The sequence below is a fragment of the Scylla paramamosain genome, chromosome 18 (assembly GCF_035594125.1).
Source record: "Scylla paramamosain isolate STU-SP2022 chromosome 18, ASM3559412v1, whole genome shotgun sequence".
NCBI classification, from domain to species: domain Eukaryota; kingdom Metazoa; phylum Arthropoda; class Malacostraca; order Decapoda; family Portunidae; genus Scylla; species Scylla paramamosain.
Window position 1 is genome coordinate 17,502,150 of NC_087168.1, and position 5,000 is coordinate 17,507,149.

General features: G+C 37.9%; 1 protein-coding gene across 4 annotated transcripts in view; it reads left to right on the forward strand.

The window, feature by feature from the left end:
- Positions 1-5,000, forward strand: part of LOC135109205 (TBC1 domain family member 16-like) — a 111,065-nt gene that overhangs the window by 42,825 nt on the left and 63,240 nt on the right. The gene's annotated exons all lie outside the window — the stretch shown is intronic.

The window sequence follows — 5,000 nt, forward strand, 5'->3', positions numbered from 1 at the left end:
CACGCGAGAGAGAGAGAGAGAGAGAGAGAGAGAGAGAGAGAGAGAGAGAGAGAGAGAGAGAGAGAGAGAGAGAGAGAGAGAGAGAGAGAGAGAGAGAGAGAGAGAGAGAGAGAGAGAGAGAGAGAGAGAGAGAGAGAGAGAGAGAGAGAGAGAGAGAGAGAGAGAGAGAGAGAGAGAGAGAGAGAGAGAGAGAGAGATTTCAACAGATATGTAGATAGTAATCAAAGGTGGTGGGAAGTAAGGATAAACTAGAGAGAGAGAGAGAGAGAGAGAGAGAGAGAGAGAGAGAGAGAGAGAGAGAGAGAGAGAGAGAGAGAGAGAGCCTTTCCCCCTCTACCCCCTTGCTGTCTTGACCTCCTGACCTCCCTTCGTTGACCCCTGACCCCTTGAAGTGACAGTGGAAAGGCACCTGCACCACCACCACCACCACCACCACCACCGCCCTTTCTTTTGGCGAGGCACCTGGTTTTGTGATGATGGTGGTGATGGTGGTGATGGTGACTGGAGCTATGGAGAGAGAGAGAGAGAGAGAGAGAGAGAGAGAGAGAGAGAGAGAGAGAGAGAGAGAGAGAGAGAGAGAGAGAGAGAGAGAGAGAGAGAGAGAGAGAGAGAGAGAGAGAGAACGGGGGAACACTGACCTAACTTTATAAACGAAGAAAAATAAAAGAAATAGAAGATAAGTTCAGGAGAGAGAGAGAGAGAGAGAGAGAGAGAGAGAGAGAGAGAGAGAGAGAGAGAGAGAGAGAGAGAGAGAGAGAGAGAGAGAGAGAGAGAGAGAGAGAGAGAACGGGGGAACACTGACCTAACTTTATAAACGAAGAAAAATAAAAGAAATAGAAGATAAGTTCAGAGAGAGAGAGAGAGAGAGAGAGAGAGAGAGAGAGAGAGAGAGAGAGAGAGAGAGAGAGAGAGAGAGAGAGAGAGAGAGAGAGAGAGAGAGAGAGAGAGAATAAGCACCAGATTTACATTCAATGAAAACAGAAAAATAGAAATAAAAATTTTAATAAGGAATGGATAAATGATAAATAACAAATGAAGAACAAAAACAAAGCGATAAAATAGATATAGATTTGTCCACCTTGGCTGTTTGTGTGTGTGTGCGTGTGTGTGGAAGGTTGCAAGAGGTGACCTGCATTTTTTAAACATTCTTTCGTATTCCTTGCAAGACTCTTGACTTGCACTTTTTATTTTCGTTTTTACAGTATCATTCTCTCCCTTCCCTTCTTCCTCTTTGTACTATCATGACTTTTTATTGTGCACCTTGTTTCGTGTGGGAGGAAAGAAGGAAAGGGAAAGATGAACGGTGGTGTTGTGGTGTTTCGTTGTTGTTGTTGTTGTTGTTGTTGTTGTGGTGGTGGTGGTGATGATGATGATGGTTGTAGTGATAATGATGATTGATTGAGTTAATTATTTTTATCATTGTAGTTATAACTTTTCATTATCTACTACTACTACTACTACTACTACTACTTTTACCATTACCTTTACCATTTTCAAAACAACATCAACAACAACAACAACAACAACAACAACGAAGGGAAACTGCACTCATCCACCGACATCCACCCACCCACCCACCAACACACACACACACACAAACACACACTCTTGACCAAGGAATGAAGCAAGAAACACATCATTAAATTCGATAAAGTATAAGAGGTGAGGAAAGAAAGGCTTCAGGATCACCTTGTACTCAAACCTGCCAGTCACGAAGGAGGAGGAGGAGGAGGAGGAGGAGGTAGGGGGATTGACCTGGCCTGATCTAGCTCGTGGAGGGAAGGAAAGGGAGAGGAAGGGAGGAAGGGGAGGGGGGAGGGGGAGGGATTACTTCTACTATCACTTTCCTATGCTTGTTTCTCGTGCAAAATTGATGCCTTTTTAGGTAAGGTAGTGATGGTGGCGGTGGTTGTGATGGTGGTGTTAATTGGTGATGGTAGTGGTGGCGAGTAGAAATTGTTGGTTGGGTGATAGTGGTGATGGTGATGGTGATGCTTGTGGTAATGATAAGAGTGACGAGGGTGGTGATTGGTGATGTGATGTTGGTGGTTCTGGTGATGGTGATAGATTTTGGTGATAGTGGTGGTAGTAGTAGTAGTAGTAGTAGTAGTAGTAGTAGTAGTAGTAGCCTTTACTGCCTACACTTAAATTAAGATATACTTGCAATATTTTCTTGATTTTTTTTTATATTTTTTACTAATTTTGTTTTAAGCGATGAAGACACTAGAAAATAAATAAAAAAGAAAAGAAAAAAAAATAGCAGGTTAGAAAGTTTAGATAAGAAAGTTCAGCTTATCACGAACAATCCTCTAATTGCCAACAGGTGTGATGCGGCTGTTTGTTCCTCCTTTGTGTTCCTTCGTCGTGGTGCTAACGGTGGTGGTGGTGGTGGTTATGATTTGATGGTGATAAACTGAAAAACCAATTATCTTTTTTTTCTCTCCTGCCGTCAATTGGCAGTTCATTTATTGCAATTTGTATCATATCCTGCTTTCTCTTTCATTCATCTTTCTTTCTCATTACTTTCTCTCTCTCTCTCTCTCTCTCTCTCTCTCTCTCTCTCTCTCTCTCTCTCTCTCTCTCTCTCTCTCTCTCTCTCTCTCTTCTTTCTTTTTTTCTCTCATTCATTCTGGGAACTAATTAATTTGGTCGTTTATATTGTTGCTCTGTTTTCTCTTTCATTAAATTATCTTACTTCCTTATCTTCGTTGTTGCCTTTTATAATAATAATAATAATATTTCTACCTCTTTTCTTTCCTTCCTTCCTTCTTTCTTCCTTCTTTCTTATCTTCCTGTCTTATTTCTTTCTTTATTTCTTTCTTTATTAATTCATTCACCCAATTATTAACGTTTTCATATTTGTTTATTTCGTACAGACATTAAATTTTTTTTTCAAAGTTTTCATTTATTTTCTCTGCGTTACTTTTTTTTCCTTTCGTTCTTTTTATTTCCCTATCTGTTAATTTATTCATGCATTTATATTTATTCTCCTGTTCTGTCTTTATTTTTCCTTCTTTTTTTTTCTCCTTCCTTCTTTGTATTTTCTTATCTATTAATTTGTTTATGGATTAACATATTCTTTTATCCCATTTTTATTTTTCCTCCTTCCTTTTTTTCTTCCTCCCTTCTCTCCTTCGTTCTACATATTTTTGTTCTCACACTTAGAATTCTTTTCCACCACTTTTCTATTTTATAATTTCTTTATTTATCTATCACTTTCCCTTCCGTGTTTCTTTCTCTCTCTCTCTCTCTCTCTCTCTCTCTCTCTCTCTCTCTCTCTCTCTCTCTCTCTCTCTCTCTCTCTCTTCCCTTATTTACTCTTTTTTCCTCTTTCTCAATACCTCGCTTACTTCCTCTTCTTCCCCTCCTTTCTCTTAATTTCGTCCTATCTCCCTCATTCATTGTAACACTTCTTACATATTTCTTCTTCCCCCCGTTCTTTTTTTCTATTTTCATGTCTTTTCTCCTACATTTGTCTCCTCCCTCTCTTCTCTACAATTTTTCACTCTCCTCCTTCCAATGTTCCCCTCCCCTTCTTTTTCCTTTCCATTTTTCTCTTTTCCTCTTCCATAACTCTTTCATCTTCCCTTTCCTCTGCTCTTCTTCCCATTCTCTTTAAATTACGAGAAAAGTTTTGTTTAATTTCATCTTTTGTATTTTTGCTAATTTTTTTTTGTTTCAGTTTGTTTCCTTTTATTTTATTTCATCTTACTTACTGTTTTCTTTTTTCTTTTTTTCAGCTGTCTGTTAATCCACATTGATAACTCTTGATTTTATCGTCTTGAGTTTACTGTGAGGCTTTTTACATGTTTTTAAATCTCTATAACAACAACAGCAGCAGCAACAACAACAACAACAACAACAACAACAACAACAACAACAACAACAACAACAATAATAATCTCTATTCTCTCTTCCCATTCCTTCCCTTCATCTCCTCCCTTCCCTTCTATCATCCCATTAACACATCGAAATTCAACCATCAATTAAATAAAAGTATTGTTATTACTGAAACATAATCTTTTAAACGTTTAAGAAAGAAGAAAAAATATCAGACCATACTCTTGTAACGTATCACTATTAGTAGACAAGAGAGGCGATGATGGCTGGCTCTGCGCACAACACACTGGGATTTCCCAACACACCGGTTTAGTTACACTGGTTAGTTATAGTGGCGCTTTAAATTGTTTTTCCGCCTGTGTTATTGACGAGCGTTAGATGCGAGGCGATTCAGACTGGCTGGCTTGGTCTGGATGTGAGATGTGTGTGTGTGTGTGTGTGTGTGTGTGTGTGTGTGTGTGTTTGAATGACTTACTGTATTACTGATTGTTGTGCACCACTACTTGACTTCTTTGTAGTATTGAAAAATGTAATGTAATATTTATATATTTACAACGTGTTGGGAAAGCTGGCTAAGGAATATATATATATATATATATATATATATATATATATATATATATATATATATATATATATATATATATATATATATATATATATATATATATATATATATTATTTATTTATTTATTTAAGCCACTGAGAATGCTGCTTCCAGAGAAAAAAAAAGGAAAACAGGAAGAATTAACAAACTTGTTTGTCATTTTATATATACGCATATACTCGTATTTCAGTAGACTCAGGAATCAAAATATAAAGCTTCTGCAATGATGATAATAATTATTATAATAATAATGATAATAATAATGATAATAAGGAGACTGGTATATACAAAAAGTAAACTAGAAGCACTTCAATTTGAATATTCTTATTACAAAACTGTACTCGCTTAGTAGCAGCAGTAGCAGCAGCACCAACAACACCAGCAGCAGCAGAGGCTCTAAAAGTCAGCCAGCGAATCTTGTTAACACTAAGCTCCACTAACCCTTGCTCACCACAGACACTCGCAGGCCGGTGATCCAGAACTAGTGTGGGAAGCTGTGGTGCGTGGGAGCCATTAAGGCCGATAATAAAACACGAGCCATAACTTGACGCGC